A 22,708-nucleotide genomic window follows, 5' to 3' on the forward strand; every position below is an offset into this window, starting at 1 on the left:
AGAGCACATTACCATTCTCTGGAGCCTGCTCTGAGCTCTAACATTTTCCATACTTACTAAGAAAACTGATGCATATATACAAGCACTTTTCTATGGTATTTACTCAAGAGTGGAATTGCTGGGCTACGGAGTACGTGTGTCTTCAATTTTATTAAATAATTCCTAACTGTTTTCCAAAGTGGTTATATTAATTGCACACTTCCACCGATAGAGTATTAGAATTATATGTTTTTCACCACTGGATATTATCAGAGTGTAAAAATTTGCCAGTCTGGAATGTGGGTAATGATCTTGTACTGTCGGGTTTTTTGCTGTTTTTTTTAGTTTTTATTTCATAATCATAAACAACTTTGCAATCCAGCTAAACTTGGAAGGGGATTAGGAAAATATGGAACCGAAAGAACTGCAGTGAGAACACAAAAATTATAGGATATTTCAAGCAGATGGGGGTGAAGGGGTGCTCTCCTGAGCTATAGAAGGAATGTCTGGTGGTTAAGATAAAACACAATTCAGATTTATAAGATTTGTCTACAGTCAGCAATGGTGATCTTCTTGCTGGTCTTGCCATTCCTGAACCCAAAGCACATGGCTTCCACAATATTCTTGCCCTCTTTCACCTTGCCAAAGACCACACGCTTGCCATCCAACCACTCAGTCTTGGCAGTGCAGATGAAAACCTGGGAACCGTTTGTGTTGGGGCCAGCATTTGCCGTGGACAAGATGCCAGGACCCATATGCTTCAGGATGAAATTCTCGTCATGAAATTTCTCCCCATAGATGGACTTGCCACCAGTGCCATTATGGTGTGTGAAGTCACCACCTTGGCACATAAATCCCAGAATTATTCTGTGAAAGCAGGGACCTTTGTAACCAAATCCTTTCTTCCTAGTGCTCAGAGCGTGAAAGTTTTCTGCTGTCTTTAGAATTTGCAAACAGCTCGAAGGAGATGCAGCCCAAGGACTCTCCCTGGATGGCGATGTCGAAGAACACGATGGAGTTGACCAAGGAGCGCAGTGCGGGAGGCTCAGGACAGCGGCGTCTGCAAGGCCTCTAGTACTGTGGTTTTAATTTATATTTTCCTGATTACTAATAAGGTTGAGTACCATTTCAAATGATTTTTGGACATGTGGAATTACTCTGTTTTGAAGGAACTGTTCAAATCTTTTGTTCATTTTTCTGTAGAGGTCTTTGTCTTTACCTTATTGATTTGTAAGATTATATATAAATATATATACCTGATTCTCATTATTCACAATAGTTATGTTCTACAAAGTCACCATAAACACTGAATTAGCAAATGATGAGCTATGCTCTTAGGAAAAATACAGGATTAGGTTCCTATGGGTCTCTGGTGACATTTTCACCAACTGAAGTGTCATTTGTGTTGTACAGGTTCTTTGCCAATGTCCTTTTAAAACAAGCCAGTCTCATCAGCATTGTAAATCTTCTCTTCCCATTACTCTTTTCCTGTACAACACTTAGTGGATACTTTTAAAATTCTTCCACAGCCTCCTGACCTGCAGAACCTGCCTCACCTACAAGTTTAACGTTTTTCACACCATATTGCCTTTTGAAACAAGCAAGCCAATCAACCAGGATTAGTCAAGAGGGTTTAATATTTTCCTAACCCTGAGTAATCTGACTGTAAATTTCTTTGGCTTTCAGCCTCACAACAATGAGGCCCACTATGCTGTTATTAATTGGTTATCATCTTATAAATCCACAGACTTAGCCACTCTTCCATCTTTTCCATAGCGTCATCACACACTATAGCTGTGACTTTGGCACTTTCCAGAGCTGCCTGATGTACAGATGGACAAATTTCCTCTTCCTTTTTCTGGATATACCAAATTGTTGACTCATTAACTTCGAGCTTGTGAAATGTGAAATAAAATGGAGTCACTTATGTCAAGGGGTCTTAGAATAGAGCTGGGAGGCCATTGCCAAGGTGGACTTTATGCATGTCCCATCTGGGTGGAACCCCAATCTGGGTTCTGGCTGGGTTCGAGTCCCAGCGTGTGGGTTCAAGTCCCAATTTGTGTTGCACGGTTTCAGAACCATGAACTTTTGAACTGGGTCAAACTACAAACCAAGGACTGGGAGTCGGCAAGAACACCTGCAACTTGTCACAGTAACAAACTTTACCTCCCTTATGCCTCTAATTCCAATTAAAATTCCTTGTAATGCAAACCCCCCTTCTTTGCCTTTAAAAGCTCCTAACTTTTACTCCCTAGTGAGACACTTCGGGTTGCAACCCGAATCTGTGTGCCCCAGTTGCACTTCGTTGATCTCAAATGTCAACTACGAATTGGCACTCACCATTGGCACTTGCCATCTATCGCTACAAGGATTAAATCAGGTGCTGCTGCAGCTGCTGATTTTCAACACCCCTGAAAGCAGTTCAGGGTGGAGAGCAGAAATGAGGCACTCTGTGCTCTGGGAAAAACTGGCAGAACAAGTCTTCAGATAGTTAGATATTTTCAGGGGCCAATTTTATGAGCCCAATTCTTGTATCTCCTCATATCTAGAAAAGCACTAAAAACCTTCATGGTGACGACTGCTCCTCGTGACTAGCAGTAACCTGCACGAGATGAGCCGAAACCTTCTGTAAAAAATATGTGCTTGATTGCATGTACTCCCCCTTCACCAAAATCAGATGTATACTGGCCTTCCGCCCTGCCTCTTTGGAGCAGTTTCTCAGAGCTATCTGGGATGCCGTCTCCCGGGCTCCAGTCCTCATTTTGCCCCAAATAAAACTTAACTCGCAACTCTCACGTTGTGTATTTTCTAAGTCGACACAAATAACTGCTTTCTACTTGATTATTGCCTCCTAGGTTTATTTAGGTTGACAAACTCATGGCCAACAGCACTGTAACTCATGCCTGAACAAAGTTTATTAATACTCATAAAGCAAATCATAGCCTGCTTAGGAACACTTGGACAGTACCCCAGTGCTGTGTTTGGAGGCCATTTTAAACAGCAAAATCACCAAAAACAAGCGGAAAAAAAAAAATGCAAGAAATGTGGCGCTAAATAGACCTTGAAAAGAACACTTGTTTACAGTATGAGAGCTGAAACAAGGCAGAGCATTGCTTATTCGACCTCAGCTGGCAATGTCTGTGTTGAGAGACTCAAATTCACCACTCAGTGCATGATCACAAACGACCACAAAAACACTGTAAGTATTGATTTTGGGATTACAAAGAAATTTTAGTGAGCAAATGAATCCACAAGTACCAAATCTGTAAAGAATGAGGAGGGATTGTGTATATTGATGTATGTGTGTGTGGTGAAGTCAGGGTTAAATTTCTTTTTTTTCATTTTTTCCCCTGTGTATACCCAATTGTCTCAGCACCATTTAAGAAAAAAAAACCTGACATTTCCCCACTCCTCTGCAGTGCTACTTTTGTCAAAAATCAAATATCCATTTACGGAAGGTTCTATATGATATTATGATTTATAATGAGGAGTATGTATTTGGTCTTTGTCCTGTTTCTGGCTCAGAGCTCCTAAAACACTTGGAATTTCCTAAGCATTGAGAGCCATAATGGTGTCTTGTTATGTTAATGACGTGACTTTTGGAAAGCACTTAAGAAACCTACGGGTGGGGGCTGATTGCCAGGAGAGCCAACCACGTGATTAGAGGGTTGGAATTTCCACTAACCTCCCCCACCTCTGGGGAGGGCCGAGGGGCTGAAGATTGAATTCAGTTTGCCAATGGTCAATGATTGAATCAATCAAGCCTATGTAATGAAACCTCCATAAAACCCCAAAAGGACGGAGTTTGGAAAGATTCTGGGTTGGCAAACGTGGAGATTTGGGGAGAGTGGTGTGCCTTGAGAGGGCTTGGAAGCTCTGCGCCCCTTCCCACATGACTTGCCTATACATCTCTTCCATCCTGCTGTTCCTGAGTCATGTCCTTTTATAACCAACCATCCAGTAAGTAAAATGTTTCTCTGAGTTCTGTGAGCTGATGTAGCAAGTTAATCAAGCCCAAAGAGGAGATTGTGGGAACCTTTGATTTATAGCCCGTTGGTCAGAAGAACAGGTGATAACTTGGACTTGAGACTGGCCTCTGAAGTTGGGGTCAGGAGCAGTCCTGTGGAACTGAGCCCTTAACCTGTGGAATGTGATGCTGTCTCCAGGTAGATAGTTTCAGAATTGAGATAACTTGTAGGACACCCAGCTGGTGTCCCAAGAATTGTTGGTATGGAAAAACCCCCCTCACCACATTGGAAATTGGTGACCCGAACCATTATAGCAACTCTATTTCTGCCTTCTCCTGTTCTGTCCATTTTACTGTCCCTATACCAATATCACACTGCCTTAATTGCTATAATTTTATAATTATTTTTTTAATTTAATTTAATTTTTGTCTGCATTGGGTCTTCGTTGTTGCACGTGGGCTTTCTCTAGTTGCGGCTACTCTTCTATGCGGTGCACAGGCTTCTCATAGCGGTGGCTTCTCTTGTTGCAGAGCATGGGCTCTAGGCACACGGGCTTCAATAGTTGTGGCACGTGGGCTCAGTAGTTGTGGCTCGCAGGTTCTAGAGCGCAGGCTCAGTAGCTGTGGCGCATGGGCTTAGTTGCTCCACAGCATGTGGGGTCTTCCTGGAGCAGGGCTCGAACCCATGTCCCCTGCATTGGCAGGCGGATTCTTAACCACTGCGCCACCAGGGAAGTCCCAGATGTTATCTTTTTAAATGTCATTTTCTATCTGTTGTTGATGGTACATAGAAATAACATTCTCTTTTATGTGTTTTTTTATGGAGAACTTGCTAAACTTATCAATTCTAATAATTTATCTCTATATTATTTTGTATTTTTATGTGCATAATTATATATATAATGTGCATATATATATATAAAATGTCATCTTCCCCTGCCCCCTTTCTGATGAATATAACTTGACCATGCTGGATAGGACTTCAGTACAAATATTAAATTGAAGTGGCGGTAGTGGGCCTCCTTGTGTTGTTCCACATTTCAATGGAAATTACTCAGTGTGTCACCATTAAGTATCTTTTGTAACCGTCAGTTTTCCAGTAAAGAAAGTTTAAATTTTTTATTTTTTTGTCACACTGTGCGGCTTGTGGGATCTTAGTTCCCCAACCAAGGATTGAACCCAGGCCCTCAGCAGTGAAAGCACAGAGTCCTAACCGCTGGACTGCCAGGGAATTCCCTTAAAGGAAGTTTTCTTATAGAAATCTAGCCAAGTCTTTCTATTATGACTATGTTATTAATTATATCAAGTGATTTAACTCCACCTATTTCGATGATCGTATGATTCTCCTGTTTTAATATGGTAATATGGTACACTACATTAATTAAAATTTTAAAGCAAAGCAGAACCAGCATTTCTGAGATAACTCCACAGTCTAATGATATATTATCCTTTTTTTCTGTTGCTGATATTTTGTGAGGATTTTTGCACATGTACTTTCGAATGAGATTCACAAGTAATTTTCCTTTCTTATACAACTCTTGTTAGAGTTTTTAACAAGCTGTTGTTAGACTCACAGAATGAGTTGCAAACTGTACCTTCTTATTCAATTATTGGGAATAATAGTTAGTGTAATGCTGGAATTATTGCTGTCTTGAACGTTTGGTAGAACTACTAGTGAAGCTCTTTGTACCTGCAGCTTTCAATGTAGGAAGATTTTCATTACTAATGCAAATGCTTTAATCATTAAAGAACTATTCAGTTTTAAATTGCTTCTGGGTAATTTTTGGTAAATTATAGTTTTCCAGAAATTTATACATTGTATCTAAATATTAAGTGTATTACCATAAAGTTGTTCATGACATTCCCTTATTAACATCTGAAAGATCTGTGACAGTCTTTTGTTGTTCATTCTTAATGTGTTTTGGCAGACATTTATTGAATTTTTAGAATAAATGTTATCTTTAATTTTAATTAATTGCAGGAAAATTGCAAAAGTTAATTGCAGAAAAATTACAAAAGTTAATTACAGAAAAATTTTAATTACCGAAAAATTGCAAAGACAGTACAGACTTCCGGTATACACTGCACCCAGTTTCCCCTATTATTAACATATTATATTAGTATCATAAATTTGGTAACAAGCCACCAATATTGGTATCCAATTATTCACTAAAGTCCATACCTTATTCCAATTTTTTAAAACTTTTCACATAATGTCCTTTTTCTGTTTCAGGATCCCATCAATGATCTCATATCACATTTAGCTGTCATGTATCCTGAGGCTCCTCTAAGACAGTGACAATTTTTCAGACTTGCCTTGTAGTTTTGGTGTCAACATTTTTAGGTATTGGTGAGGTATTTTATAGAACATCCTTAAACTGGGATTTGTCTGCTGCTTTTCTTATAATTAGACTGGGGTTAGGTTATACACTATCAACAAGACTTATGACTTTTAATGACCTTGATCACATGGCTGAGGTAGGGTTTCTCCAGGGTAAAGTTACTTCTATTCATCTTTTGACATCTTTATTAGAGTATAATTGCTTTACAATGGTGTATCAGTTTCTGCTTTATAACAAAGTGAATCAGTTATACATATACATATGTCCCCATATCTCTTCCCTCTTGTGTCTCCCTCCCTCCCACCCTCCCTATCCCACCCCTCTAGGTGGTCACAAAGCATGGAGCTGATCTCCCTGTGCTATGAGGCTGCTTCCCACTAGCTATCTATTTTACGTTTGGTAGTGTATATATGTCCATGCCACTCTCTCACTTTGTCCCAGATTACCCTTCCCCCTCCCCATATCCTCAAGTCCATTCTCTAGTAGGTCTGCATCTTTATTCCCGTCTTGCCCCTAGGTTCTTCTGACCATTTTCTTTTTTCATTTTTTTTTCTTTTTTTAGATTCCATATATATGTGTTAGCATACAGTATTTGTTTTTCTCTTTCTAATTTACTTCACTGTGTATGACAGTCTCTAGGTCCATCCACCTCAATACAAATAACTCAGTTTCGTTCCTTTTTATGGCTGAGTAATATTCCATTGTATATATGTGCCACATCTTCTTTATCCATTCATCTGTTAATGGACACTTAGGTTGCTTCCATGTCCTGGCTATTGTAAATAGTGCTGCAGTGAACATTGTGGTACTTGACTCTTTCTGAATTATGGTTTTCTCAGGGTATATGCCCAGTAGTGGGATTGCTGGGTCATATGGTAGTTCTATTTTTAGTTTTTTAAGGAACCTCCATACTGTTCTCCATAGTGGCTGTATCAATTTACATTCCCACCAACAGTGCAAGAGGGTTTCCTTTTCTCCACACCATCTCCAGCACTTATTGTTTGTAGATCTTTTGATGATGGCCATTCTGACCAGTGTGAGGTGATACCTCACTGTAGTTTTGATTTGCATTTCTCTAATGATTAGTGATATTGAGCACCCTTTCATGTGTCTGTTGGCCATCTGTATATCTTCTTTGGAGAAATGTCTATTTAGGTCTTCTGCCCATTTTTGGATTGGGTTGTTTGTTCTTCTGATATTGAGCTGCATGAGTTGCTTGTAAATTCTGGAGGTTAATCCTTTGTCACTTGCTTCATTTGCAAATATTTTCTCCCATTCTGAGGGTTGTCTTTTCATCTTGTTTATGGTTTCCTTTGCTGTGCAAAAGCTTTTAAGTTTCATTAGGTCCCATTTGTTTATTTTTGTTTTTATTTCCATTTCTCTAGGAGGTGGGTCAAAAAGGATCTTGCTGTGATTTATGTCATAGAGTGTTCTGCCTATGTTTTCTTCTAAGAGTATTCTAGTGTCTGGTCTTACATTTATGTCTTTAATCCGTTTTGAGTTTATTTTTGTGTATGGTGTTAGGGAGTGTTCTAATTTCATTCTTTTACAGGTAGCTGTCCAGTTTTCCCAGCACCACTTATTGAAGAGGCTGTCTTTTCTCCATTGTATATTCTTGCCCTCTTTATCAAAGATAAGGTGACCATATGTGCGTAGGTTTATCTCTGGGCTTTCTATCCTGTTCCATTGATCTATATTTCTGTTTTTGTGCGAGTACCATACTGTCTTGATTACTGTAGCTTTGTAGTATAGTCTGAAGTCAGGGAGCCTGATTCTCCAGCTCCATTTTTCTTTCTCAAGATTGCTTTGGTTATTTGGGGTCTTTTGGGTTTCCATACAAATTGTGAAATGTTTTTGTTCTACTTCTGTGAAAAATGCCATTGGTAGTTTGACAGGGATTGTATTGAATCTGTAGATTGCTTTGGGTAGTACAGTCATTGTCACAATGTTGATTCTTCCAATCCAAGAACATAGTATATCTCTCCATCTGTTGGTATCATCTTTAATTTCTTTCATTAGTGTCTTACAGTTTCCTGCATACAGGTCTTTTGTCTCCTCAGGTAGATTTATTCCTAGGTATTTTATTCTTTTTGTTGCAGTGGTAAATGGGAGTGTTTCCTTAATTTTTCTTTCAGATTTTTCATCATTAGTGTATAGGGATGCAAGAGATTTCTGTGCATTAATTTTGTATCCTGCTACTTTACCAAATTCATTGATTAGCTCTAGTAGTTTTCTGGTAGCATCTTTAGGATACTCTATGTATATTATCGTGTCATCTGCAATCGGTGATGGCTTTACTTCTTCTTTTCTGATTTGGATTCCTTTTATTTCTTTTTCTCCTCTGATTGCTGTGGCTAAAACTTCCAAAACTATGTTGAATAATAGTGGTGAGAGTGGACGACCTTGTCTTGTTCCGAATCTTAGAGGAAATGGTTTCAGTTTTTCACCATTGAGAACGATGTTGGCTGTCTGTTTGTCATATATGGCCTTTATTATATTGAGATAAGTTCCCTCTATGCCTACTTTCTGGAGGGTTTTTATCATAAATGTGTGTTGAATTTTGCCCAAAGCTTTTTCTGCATCTATTGAGATGATCATATGGTCTTTCTCCATCAGTTTGTTAATATGGTGCATCACATTGATTTGCCTATATTGAAGAATCCTTACGTTCCTGGGATAAACCCCAATTGATCATGGTGTATGATCCTTTTAATGTGCTGTTGGATTCTGTTTGCTAGTATTTTGTTGAGGATTTTTTCATCTATGTTCATCAGTGATATTGGCCTGTAGTTTTCTTTCTTTGTGACATCTTTGTCTGGTTTTGGTATCAGAGTGATGGTGGCCTCGTAGAATGAGTTTGGGAGTGTTCCTCCCTCTGCTATATTTTAGAAGAGTTTGAGAAGGATAGGTGTTAGCTCTTCTCTAAATGTTTGATAGAATTTGCCTGTGAAGGCCAGATTATTTTCTTAAAGAAAACGCCGTGCGTTCTCCCGGGGAAGTTGTCCCTGGATCACGGGACCCTGGCAGTGGCGGGCTGCACAGGCTCCCAGGAGGGGAGGTGTGGAGAGTGACCTGTGTTCGCACACAGGCTTCTTGGTGGCGGCAGCAGCAGCCTTAGCGTCTCATGCCCGTCTCTGGGGTCCGCGCTGATAGCTGGGGCCCATGCCCGTCTCTGGAGCTCCTTTAAGCGGCGCTCTGAATCCCCTCTCCTCGCGCCCCAGTAAACAAAGAGGGAAGAAAAAGTCTCTTGCCTCTTCGGCAGCTCCAGACTTTTTCCCGGACTCCCTCCCGGCTAGCTGTGGCGCACTAGCCCCTTCAGGCTGTGTTCATACAGCCAACCCCAGTCCTCTCCCTGCGATCTGACCTCCGAAGCCCGAGCCTCAGCTCCCAGCCCCGCCCGCCCCGGCGGGGGAGCAGACAAGCCTCTCGGGCTGCTGAGTGCTGCTCGGCGCCGAGCCTCCGTGCGGGAATCTCTCCGCTTTGCCCTCCGCACCTCTGTGGCTGCGCTGTCCTCCGTGGCTCCGAAGCTCCCCGCTCCACCACCCGCAGTCTCCGCCCGAGAAGGGGCTTCCTAGTGTGTGGAAGCCTTTCCTCCTTCACAGCTCCCTCCCACTGGTGCAGGTCCCGTCCCTATTCTTTTGTCTCTGTTTTTTCTTTTTTTTTTTGCCCTACCCTGGTACGTGGGGAGTTTCCTGCCTTTTGGGAGGTCTGAGGTCTTCTGCCAGCGTTCAGCAGGTGTTCTGTAGGAGTTGTTCCACATGTAGATGTATTTCTGATGTATTTGTGGGGAGGAAGGTGATCTCCACGTCTTACTCTTATGCCATCTTGAAGATCTCCACAGCAATGGACATTTTTATATTATCTTTATATAATACAAACTTACTATAATTGCTATTCGTGCCAGAAGTTTTTCTTGACTTTTTTTGGGGAGGATTTTCTACATAGAAAATCACTATTGCAAAGATATTTTTATTTCTTCCTTTCTAATTTGTAACCCCTTTCCCCCCCTCTTGTCTTTTTGCACTAGCTAGGAATTCCAGTATAATTTTGAATTGGAGTGGCGAGCGAGAACATCCTTGCCTTGTTCCCCAAAGTGGTCAAGCATATACTTTCTCATCATGAAGTATGATGTTAGCTATAGATTTTTTGTGTTATTTACCATGTAGAGAATCTGTCTCTGTATTCCTAGTTTGCTAAGAGTTTTTATCATGAATGGATGTAAGTTATTGTCTGATGCTTTTCTGCATCAATTGATCTTATCACGTTATTTTTTTCTTTAGACTATTGATATGGTTTGCATTGATTGATTTTTGCATGTTGAACCAGCCTTGCATATATGCTTTATCATGGTGTATATTTTTTAATACAGTGCGGGATTCAATTTGTTAATGTTTTGTTGGAGATTTTTGTATCTATGCTCATGAGAGAATGGTCTATAGTTTTTCTTTCTTGTGATATCTTTATCCGGATTTCATAAAAGGGAAATGTTGGCCTCATAAAATGAGTTAGGAAGTGTTCCTTCTGTTCCTATTTCCCAAAAGAGATTATAGAGAATTGATATTATTTCTTCATTAAGTGTTTGTTAGAATTCACCAGTGAAATCATCTGGGTCTAGTGCTTCCCTTTTTGGAAGGTTATTAATTTTTATTTTCTGTAATAGTTTTAGGCCTACCCAGATTATCTGTTTCTCTTTGTGTGACTTTTTGTAGTTTGTGTTGTTCAAACAAATGGTCCATTTCATTCAGGTTATCAGAACTGTGGGCATGGAATTGTTAATAGTATTCTGTTGTTATCTTTTAAATTTTCATAGGATCAGTTGTATGATCCTTCTTTCATTTATGATATTTATATCTTGTACTCTCTCTTTTTCTTTTGGTTAGCCTGTCTGCAGGTTTATCACTTATTTTTATCTTTTCAAAGAAACTGCTTTAGGTTTCTTTGATTTTCTCTATTTTTGTCCTGTTTTAAATTCTATTGATTTCTGCTCTAATATTTATTATTTCTATTTTTATTCTAGTTTTAGACTTAAATGTATTTTTTCTTTAGTTTCCCAAGATATAAACTTAAATTATAGATAATAGATCACTGTTCATTTCTAAAATATGTATTTTATACCATGAATTTCCTTCTAAGCACTACTTTCCACTCATCTCACAAAATTTGATAAGTTGTATTTTATATTCATTAGGTTCAAAGTATTTTTAAAAATTTCTCTTGAGACATTTTCTTTGTTTGTTGTGTTATTTAAAAATGTATTGTTTAATTTCCAAATATTTGGGAACTTTAGAGCTACCTTCCTGCTGTTTATTTCTGATTTAATTGCTTTGTGGTATGAGAATATACACTGTGTGATTTCTTTTATTAGGTTTGGTTTCTGGAGAATTGCCTTGTTCTTTAGATTTGACTGGTTTAGGATATCTTTTTCTTCATTTTCCTTGACTCTCTGTGTTGGTGTCTGTGCATTAGACAAAGCAGGCACTTCTCCCAGTCTTCATGGGCTGGCCACGTATAGGACAAGACTTCAACAAATCAGTCCTGCCAGAGGTTCTGGGGCCTCTAATAATTCTTTCCCTCCTCAGGGGGAAACTGAGAGCTTGGGTTTTTTATCTGCTCACTGTGTGCTGAGCAAGGGAAGGCATCTACTAGCCCAAGCTCTGTGACTTCTGTCTCTCCTGGGGCTGGTAGATGGTGCTGGACCTGTTTGAACTCTAGGACTAGTGAGATAGATGCTAGGTCTTTGGGCATCTCAGGAGAAGTTGGGAAGCTGGCTGCACAGATCAACTCTTTCCTTCCCCAGGAGGAAGCTGAAAGCTGGGATTTTCCATCTGTTCATTCTGTGCTGAGCAGAGGAAAGAATCTATGGCATCTACCACCCCAAGCCATCAGTTCAGCTCTGCCCCTGGCTGCTAGACTATGCTGGACCTGTCAGAAGTCCAACTAGCAAGACAAAAGCCAGTCCAATAGGGAGCCCCTTTGAAAAAGTTGGGGTGTTGGATTTGTGAACCAACCCCTTCATTTCCCTGGGTGAAGTTGGGAGCTAGGGGATCTCTTCTGGATCCTATGGTGCTGGGCTGGGATCAGGGACCCCAGTGAGAGGTGTCCCAAATCTCCCTACCCGCTTCAGCGAGTCTGGTTTAGCTTTCCCCGGGTGCAGGAGACTTTCTCTTAGTTTCTAGATTTCTCACAGTGGGAATTTGTCCATGAATTGTTGCTGAACCAGTTTGTTTGTGGGAGGAAGGAGGATCCAAGGTTTTCAACATCTTGCTGATATCACTCCATACACTTTCCTTTAAAGGGGTTAAGGTGTGTTTTATGGCCCAGAATGTGGTTTATCTTGGTGACTGTTCTTGAGAAAATTCATGTGACTTGAGAAGAAGGTGAATTCTACTCTTGTTGGATGGAGTATTTCATAAGTCTCAATTAGACCAGTTTGCCTGATAGTGCTGTTTAGGTCGTCTACATCCTATTGATTTTCTGCCTGGTTGATTTATCAATTACTAACAGGGGAGTTTTGACTGACCAAGTGTCCACAGTTGTCTATTTCTTACTCTCTATTCTGTCTTGACCAAAATTTAGTCAGGTTTCTCTCTTCCTTAGGGCCCCTGAACTTTGCTTGTCCCCAAGTGTGAGCAAATGCAGAACATCTTCTCTTATCAGTTTATATTGAGAATTGGCTGACCACAGTGTGACACTTGTCCTGTCAGACCCTGCTGGGCATTTCTTCTAATTGGTAGTTCCCAAGGTACTGCTTACGTTTTTGTTTGATTTTGAGACGCTTGCAGATTTCTGAGATGGGGTAGATCTTCCTGTTACAATAGTTTTTCTTCTGAATAAAATCTCTCCTTATCTAAGTCCAGATTTGTTTTTATTTGACAGAAGTTTCCAACCCCAATAGATGATTTGTCTATTTCTCCTTAAATTTCAATCAGTTTTTGTTTCATGTATTTTGGCACTCTGTTGTTAACAACATATGCATTTAGAATCATTATGTCTTTTTATAAAATTTAACTCTTTATCATTATGTAATATCCCTCGTTAATCTGTTTGTTTTTTTTTTTTTGCCGTGCCACACGGCATGTGGGATTTTGGTTCCCTGACCAGGGATCAAACCTATACCCCCTGGAGTGAAAGCAGGGAGTCTTAACCACTGGACCACCAGGGAAGTCCTCTGTGGTTAATTTTAAGTGTCAACTTGGCTAGGGCCCAGTACCCAGATATTTGGTCAAACACAAGTCTAAATGTCACTGTGAAGGTATTTTTTTAAGGTGAGATTAGCATTTAAATCAACAGACTTTGAGTAAAACAGATTTTCCTCCATAAGGTGGGTGAGCCTCATCCAACTAGTTGAAGGCTTTAGAAAATAAGAGAGGCCCCCTAACCTTGTTATGTGTTAACTTGACTACACTAAGGGATGCCCACATAGCTGGTAAAACATTATTTTTAGGTGTGTCTGTGAGAATGTTTCTTAGAGAGATTAGCATTTGAATTGGTAAACTGAGTAAAGAAGATCTTCCATCACTAATGTGGAAGGGTATCATTCAATCCCTTGAGCCCCTGAATAGAACAAACAGGTGGAGAAAGGGTGAATTTGTTGTCTTTGCTTGAGCTGAGATATCCATTTTCTCTTGCCCTTGGACATCGACAGTCCTAGTTCAAGTATTCTTCTACTTTGTTCTCTTTCTTCTCCTTCTGATATTCAAATTATTCATGTGTTACACATTTTTGGAATTCTTATTTTGTTCTTTTATTTTTCATTCTTTTTTCCCCTTTGTATTATAATTTAGGAAGTTTCTATTGACACATCTTCGAGTTCACTGATTCTTTCTCCAGCCATGCCCATTCTTCTGATGAGCCCATCAAAGGCATTCTTCATTTATGTTACCATGTTTTAGTTTTCCAGAATTTTCTTTTGATTGTTTCTCATAGTGTCTGTCTCTCTGCTTATATTACTCATTTATTTTTTCATATTGTCTACTTTTCCATTACACTCCTTAACATATTCTCATTGTTATTTTAAATTTCCTGCTTGATAATTCCAAAATATATGTCACATCTGAGTCTTATTTTGATGCTTGTTTTGTCTTTCCAGACTGTTTTTTCTTTTTGTTTAACATACCTTGTAATTTGTTGTTAACACTAGGCATGATGTATTGAGTAATACAAACTAAGTTAAATAAACTTCCAGTGTGAGGTTTTATGCATTTTGGTTAAGTTTGCCTATATTTAATGTTTGCTGTAGCTGTAGATGACAGAGGTTTCAAATTCTGGTCATGTCTTTTTTTTTTTTTCTTTTTGTCTTCCCTGTTGTCTATTGGCTTCCATGAAAATACTTCCTCTGGGTCTCTGCTTCCAGCTGTGAATTATATTGGTACGGTGGTGGTGTGTGTCAGAGGGTAAATGTTCTATAATCTTACAGTTAAAATTTTAGTGGTCCTATGTCCCTGAACTGTGAGCTTCGGAAGTGCTTCCTAGATATCCCCCTTTTAGGTGACACACAGAGGGTGCTGGCAGTCAGGCACATGCTCTATCCCCCAGGTGGGATAAGGCTCAGTTAAAGTCTTTTCCGCTGGAGGGTAGGTCTTTGTTGTGGAGAACTCTCTGGGAATATTTCAAAGAGGTTATTTTCCCCCTCCTGCTAGAAACAAAGGGAAAAATTTTCCTGGATCCTTACTTGGAGAACATGGTGTGTTTCCTGGAGTGAAAGCCCATGAAAGCATGGGATTCTCCCTGAGATTGGGTCCCCAGGAGTTTCTCATTATCTGGCTAGGCCACGCTCCAACTCCAGCATTTTGTCTGTTACCATTTATGTGTTATCTCCAGTGCCTTTTGCTACAAATTAGCAGTTCTCTGTTATAAGTCTCTGTATTTGCCTGTCATTATAGACTTTGGGGTGGCAGTTTGCTCTGATACTTTGATTCTCTGAAGGATCCAAGAAAAGTTGTTGATTTTCAACTGTTCAGCTTTTTTCTTTTCGTAAGAAAGGAAATGGCAACTTTCAAGCTCTTTTCCTATAAGTGCTGAAACCAGAAGTCTATCAATTTTATTATTTATGTCAAAGGACAAATTTTTGGTTTTCTTGACCCTCTTTTATTGTATATTCATGTACTGGTTCATTAATTTGGCTCTCATCTTTAATATTTTCTTTTTTATCTTCTGGGGGTTAATTTTTCCATTTTGTTTCTAAACTTACTAAAATAGACTATTACTGCATTAATCTTCATCCTTTATTTTTTTCTGTGATATATGCATTTAAGGAATAAATTTCCTGCTAAGCATGGCTTTAACTTCATCCCACACATTTAGATATAGCATTTGTATTAACTTTTATTTCAAAATAGTTCTAATTTCCATTAAGACTTATTTCTTCACCTAAAGATTTTTAAAGTGTATTTTAAAATTTTGAAAAGCAAGAATTTTCATTTTATCTTTGTGATGTTGATTTCTGACATTGTGATCACAGAGAATATGCCATAACTGAAATTGTTTGATTTTTATTGAGACGAGCTTTGTAGCCAAGGATATAGTCAATGCTTACAAGTGTTCGGTGTATGGTTTTTAGAATATGTATTCTTCAGGAATTACACAGCAGTTATAAAGTTTAAATTGTTAATGGTTTAATTCCAGCTTTCAATATCTTTACTAATATGTTTGTCTGCTCAACCTATCCATTAAGGAGACCAGTATGCAATGTTTGAAAAATTTTCAATTCTATTATAATTCTACTAATTATCCTTTTATATATTGTTGGCCATATTTTTAGCACAAACAAAATGACAGACACTTTGTTATATATTCATGATTAATTAAGCCTTTTATCATTCTGAAGTTAAAGCCTTTCTCCCTACTAATTGATATTGCTGTAAATTCTATTTTATTTCATGTTAATGTAGCTATACCAGTTGCAATTGCATATTGTGTTTTTATCTCCTACCTCTGCTTTAATGAAGCAAGCGCCCCAGAGCTCACCTGACCAGACTTTGTTGACCTGAAGAAAAGAGCTTCTTATTGCCTATCCTCAGTGAAATCAAGAATTGTTTCAACACATAATGACAAGCTATGAATGCCCCCCACCCTATACACACATTCTCTTACCCTTGGTCTGACATCTGCATTAATCTAAAGGAATGATTGATGTCCATTCAGAACCTTAGGCAGACTGGACTTGCCTTTTAAGTATCTTTTCTGTGGTCCAAATTCTAAGGTGGGCTGTTGGATTTTTCAGTGTCTCAAAACCATGAGGCAAAAAACTCACCTGTGAGAAGAGTGGGATGAGGCAGGGACGTGGCAGAAGTTTACCTGTCACTTTCCTAGGTTCCTTGTTGTCATGGAAACGATTGCCTTGGTCTATACTGCCTGTGTGTGTTTGGGAGAACCCCTCTTGTAGTATGGATCTCAAAGCAAGCCTTCTATGAAATGAGGAATCATCAGAGTGAAGCTGTCTTAACACATTGAACTCCAGCAATGGGAGTGGGCTAGCATTTCGGCCTCCAGAGGATGCTAAGTGACGTAAGAGGCCACCTGGTTATCGCTTCTAAATCCAGTGAACCAGGGAGAATGAGTACTTACCTCACACCTGGCCACGCTTTACATCTCTTCAAGCTAACATTTATGGACCACTTACTATCTGTCAGGCACTGTGATGTACATTTTAGCTTCATATCTTACTTAATCTTTAGAATGAGCCAGTGGGCTGCACTATTATTCTCATCTGCACTTTACTGACGAGAAATTGGGGCTGAGAGAGGTGAGGAGACTTTCCCAAGTTCGGCCCGGCTCCTTCTCCTGTTGCTCTACCTGGCCGTGGGCTTCCTGTGACCTGCTGTGTTTGGCAGCGGTGGGCGCCTTGCGTATTCTGAGACCCCTCTGCCTCACGCTGTTGGTAGGTGAGTAACCCTAAGTCAGCTGAGCAGCTAGGGCAGGGCTGGGTCTGTCCTAGGGGAGCATTTGTAGGTGAGGCTGAAGTTCCAGAACTCCTTCGGGTTTGTGTTTGTGCATGTGTTCAAATGGGTCTATACCAATATTTCTGGTTTTCTTTCACATAAAATGGAAAGGATTTGAGGACTGGACCCTCTACATAGGATATCATCATTCAGTATTTTTCTGTTCTGTTTATGGGTAATAAGGAGAAGACCAGCCCTTAGAAAACGGGTTCAGCTTGGCCATCGTTAAGAGTTGAATGGTATCCTGCAAAATACGCATGTTGAATCCTAATTCCCAGGACCTCAGAATGTGACTGTATTTGGAAACAGGGTCTTTACAGAGGTAACCAAGTAAATACCATGAGATCCCGTATGACTGGTGTCTTATGAAAACGGGAAGTGTGGGCACAGAGGCACGGGTAGAGGGGAGATGATGTGAGAGACGGGGGAGAAGACGGCCATCCACAAGCCAAGGAGAGAGGCCTGGAGCAGATCCTTCCCTCACAGACAACTGATACTCGTGTGGTGTGCGCGCCTGTAAAAACACATGCACAGGAAAGGAATGGGGTGGGGTGGGCTGTGTGTGTGTGTGTGTGTGTGTGTGTGTGTGTGTGTGTGTGTGTGTTTGAGGAGGCAGAAGGGAGGAGCGTCAGGGAAGGTCCTCTGGAGATGGTGACACGTGAGGTGCAGTTTTAAGGGGGAAGAGAAGTTTCCCTGGTGATGGGCTGGGGTGTGGGGGAAGGGCATCCCAGGCAGAGGGGACAAGTCGTGAAAGGTCACGAGCGGGTGAGCGAGAGGCTGGTGCGCTCACGGGACTCCTGACGCTGCCTGTTCCTGCTTCTCCCCCGACCTTCCTGAGCATCCTTTTCCTCTCACTACCAAAAGCACTGAGCACTCGAGGTCCAGTCCTTAGCCCAGGGCCTTCCTCTTCCTACCACTTTCTGAGAATGGTTATTTTCATACCATTACAGGAAACATCAGTCATGCGGGGGCTCCCATGTGTGAATCTGCAGCTGGGATGGTCCTCTTCTCTGGAGTGTCACCTCGTCTGCAGTGTTTACATGTGCACAGCCCAGCATCAGCTCGGGCCCAAGAGAGCCAGGTTACATTCTCTTTCCTGCAAAAGTGTGGCCCAGGCTTCTGTGTTATTTTTTGATGTCCCCACCATCAATCAGTGACCTGGTCCTAAGCCCTGGAGTCACCTCTGACCCCTCCTGCTTCCAAACACCTTGTTAGGATGCAGGGCCAGACTGACGGTGTTATTCTCTAAGTCCCCATTTGTTTCCCTTGTCTTGAAATTCTCAGCAACCTTTGCCCATCCCCAATCTCCTGGCATCTGTCTCCTGTTCTACAGGTGATGACAAAATTTACTGACAGTGACTGAGATGATACCTGTGTGGTTCTTCAGCAGCAGGAACATCCGTCGTTAGGGTGACCGGAGGGCCTGTGTGTGTTGTAAATGGTTAAATAATCTCCTGCCGTCTCCCGATGAACGTGTGGCTGCAATTCCCTCCTTGAACTGTCTGCTCTGTCATTTCGAATCAGAAGAACATTATCTTCCCTGGATAAAATGGGTGCACAATAGAAAATTAGTGGTCTGGACTTTTTCAAATAACCCATGAACAAGATACTTTCTTTTTCCCCATTTTTTCTTCCTATAGGAATGTTTGCAGTCGTTGGCACTGTGACCACCCTCTTCTTGATATGCTTTCTTCATGTGAAACCATTCTCTCCTGATTTTCTCTCTGAGCGCAATCCTTCTTCAGACTCTGCCAGATAATCCTCTTTCCCTACTCACACTTTAAAAGTTTATGTTTCCTGAACCTCTGCCCTGAGTGCACTGGGCATTCCTGCTCTTCAGACTTGGTCAGGGGCCCTCATTCATCCTCACGACCTCACTGCCGACACGCTCACACCCGGATCCGCCGTGCACACCTATCTTCTAGAGACGCAGCTTCCTCCTTGGCGCCTCCACTTGGATTTCCCCGTAGATCCCGGAACCTCATCCTGTCAAACACTGACCGAGTCACCTCTTCCTTCTTCCGCGAGGCACTCACATTGCTGCTAGGGGTCCTCGTGAGTTCGAGCTGCTGTAACAAAGATGCCGCAGACTGGGTGCCTCAGAAACAGCAGACATTTATTTATTTCTTACAGTTCTGGAGGTGGGAAGTCCAAGATGCAGGTGCCAGCAGGTGTAGTGTCTGGTGAGAGCCCTCCTCCTGGTTTTCAGAAGGCCATCTTCCCATCTTGGGAGAGAGAGGGACCCATGTCCCTCTTGCTTCTCTTCTTATAAGGACATTAATCCCATCCTGAGGGCTCCACCCTCGTGATCTAATTGCCTCCCAAAGGCCTCACCTCCTAATACCATCACATTGGGATTAGGGTTTCAACATACGAATTTTGGGAGGACAAAAACATTCAGTCCATAGCACTAGGGTTGGGGAATTTACATCAAATTTTGCTGTCTGTCGGAGACGTTAAAGCGATTCATATCTGCTTTAATGTGGTTTCTGGCCTCCATATTTGAGGTAGGTTTAGCAGTAATACCAAACGTCTCATAATAGGCAGAGAAGGAATAAAAGCATCCATAGTAGACTTGGATCTCAAGTAGAGTTGAGACTGCCAACTTTAGGGCTGGAATTTACACCATTGGCTCTCCTAGTTCTCAGGCTTTTGGACTCACACTGGAACTCCACGTCAGAGCTCCTGGGTCTCCAGCTTGCTCACTGCTGGTCTGGGGACTTCTCGTCCTCCATAACCACATGAGCCAATTCTTTATAATAAATGTATCTATCTGTGTATCTATATATCTATGTATCTATCTATCTCTCTACCTCTCCATCCATCCGTCCATCCATGCTTCCATTCTATTGGTTTCTTTCTGTGGAGAATCCTGACTAATACCACTATTTTTTTTCCACATACTTAACTCTCCCCAACTCTAGTCTTTGTGATTGTTTTTAATTAACATACTATAAAATTAACTTTTTTTGGTGTGTACAGTTCTATGAATTTTAACACATGCATAAATTCACATAACTACCAACACAGTCAGGATGCAAAACAGTTCTATCACCCCCTAAAATTTTCTCATGTCACCCCTTTATTGTCAAACTCTCCCGCAGCCAGAAAATCTGACAGTCACAGATCTGTACTTCTTTCTATAGTTTTGCCTTTTTAAGAATATCATCCTGGAGTGTATAATCTTTTGAGATTATCTTTTTTTTTTCCTCTCAGCATAATTCTCTGGAAGATCATCCAGTGCTTATATTAGTAGTTTGTTTCTTTTTATCACTGAGTAGTATTCCATTATATAGAACAGAGTGGACCCTGTGTGATGCCTGCAACTGAAAGTACCCGAAGATACACCAAGGGGATATTTTGGAAATAGAAGCCTGATTTCCAGCAATCAGGTTGGTGGAGGCTTGAGTTTCCTGCTTTGGTTATGAAAAATAAATGTGAACTTTCAGGCTGGTGAGGTCTGGGTTATCTGGATTACTTGAAGGTATCTTTAAGTTGGTCTCATTAAAATAAGAATGTTGTTTTTGCAAGTTGGGTCACACTTAAATAAAATTACAGATCAAAAAATTCTTTGAAAACCATACAGTACTTTAGTAATGTGAGATTTAAAAACAGATATTATTGTTCCTGTAAAGGGAGGTCACCTTTGTGGCTAGGCACTTTGGTTTTAGAGTCTGGCCAATCTGTGTGACTCTGGACTAGATTTTAATCAATGGGGGAGCAAGAGAGGAGAGAGGGATTTGTAAGTACTTTAGCCTTCCACATGCGATGGTTCAACAGCCCTATGCTCCACAATCCACCCCAAAGGAACACATACCTAAGCACTGATAAAGACAGATTGCATCAGATACAAATGAAGCTTCAAGACAAGTACCCTAATCTTGAGTAACTTCCACAAACCATGCAAAAAATTTAAAACAAAAACAAACAAAAAACACTAAGTAAAAAAACTGTTTTGTAGGCAAATTTAACTTCAAAACAAGTCAGTCCTTTAGCCAACTCCCACTCCTGGCTGTTCACTTCTGTGTTCTTTCTTTCGTTCTCTCTCTCTCTCTCTCTCTCACACACACACACACACACACACTCTCTCTCTCTCTCTCTCTCTCTCTCTCTCTCTCACATACTCACGGAGACTGCAGGCCTAAACTCTTCCATACAGAAATTTCATCTCCTCAACTCATGATATATAACTTTTCTGAGCCTCCGTTTCCTCATCTGTAAGATGGAAGAAATAATCAGTATTTAATGAGATCTTGCACATATGGTGCTGAGCAGTGGGTGGCCCATTGCCAACATGCATCTCTGTGGAAAAACAGAATTGGAATGACATTTTTATAGGTGTTATATCTGGTAATTTGTGTCACCTATAATTAAACATTTATTGCATTTTTTCACCCACTTATGGGTAGAGTGAAGAGAGGGCCATGTTTCTCTGTGTCTGTCTCTGCACCACATGGCTCATCGGAATCCAAGATCACTGGACTGCAAGGAACAATAAATAAAAACCTTTCAAAAGAGCTCAAGCGAAAAGGCGGTTTACTAACACGGGGACTCTCTTGGAACCCAATTTCGAATGTACCTACTTTATTTGCATTAAGTAATTTGCAAAACAATTAAAACAATTAAGTAAATATTATTTCCAATTTACAGCTAAGGAAACTCAGACCCAGAGGGGTACCAGGACTTCCCCTTTAAAGAGAATGAGTTCCCTGGCTGGGCGCGCTGGCGCCTCCTCCCCACCACGTGATCGCCGTTCCCGGCAAGTCTCGCGCGGAGCCGCCCCTCCCCCCCACCACACCCTGGCCCGCGGCGGGACATTCCCTCCCTGTCCCGCGGGACTTGGCCGTTGGACCCTCCGTCCGAGGACCTCGGGGTGACCTCCTCGCGTCTGGGACACCAACGTGGATCTCACCCTCAGTCTCTGGCGGAGAAAAGGGGAAAACCACCCAGGACGGTGGAGCGTGCCCTCAGGGGCCTGACTCAGGCTCTCGGTGAGAGGGGCGCGCGGGGGGAGCGGGGAAGTGGCCGGAAGTGCGGCGCTGGGCGGGGTTTGCGCCGACCGAGGGTGCGCCTCCGGCCTGGGAAGGGGCCTCGCTGCCTGAGTTGACGTTGGGGAAGTCGCTCAAACCCTCAGGGCCTGTGCCCCGCTCTCTAAAATGGTAGCAGTGAGAGAAGCGACCTCCTAAGGGCTTTTGGTGGTTTGACTGAGAGAATTTATGGAACTTTCTTACTACAGAGCCTGGTCTGTAGCATTTGATGCGTGGTGGGTGTAAACGTAGAAGTCGGGAGAGAAGAGCAGGTCTGATGGTGGAGACCCTACTCCCAAGGGAGGGTCTGTGTGTCGGGAATAGGAAGAAATGAGACTGCAGAGGCCAGATTTTTATGGACGCTGAGGGTTTGGGACAAAATATCATTATAAAGCTGACAGTTCTGAAGGGCCGATTATACACTTCGCAGTTCACCTGAATTATCCTCACAAC

The 22,708-nt window shown here is 41.3% G+C and overlaps 1 pseudogene; it reads right to left on the reverse strand.

Moving 5' to 3' along the window:
• Positions 1–515: 515 nt before the first annotated feature.
• The window catches only part of LOC103001592 (peptidyl-prolyl cis-trans isomerase A-like), a 33,361-nt pseudogene continuing 11,168 nt past the window's right edge, over positions 516–22,708 (reverse strand).

Source organism: Balaenoptera acutorostrata, chromosome X (genome assembly GCF_949987535.1).
Source record: "Balaenoptera acutorostrata chromosome X, mBalAcu1.1, whole genome shotgun sequence".
Taxonomy (NCBI): domain Eukaryota; kingdom Metazoa; phylum Chordata; class Mammalia; order Artiodactyla; family Balaenopteridae; genus Balaenoptera; species Balaenoptera acutorostrata.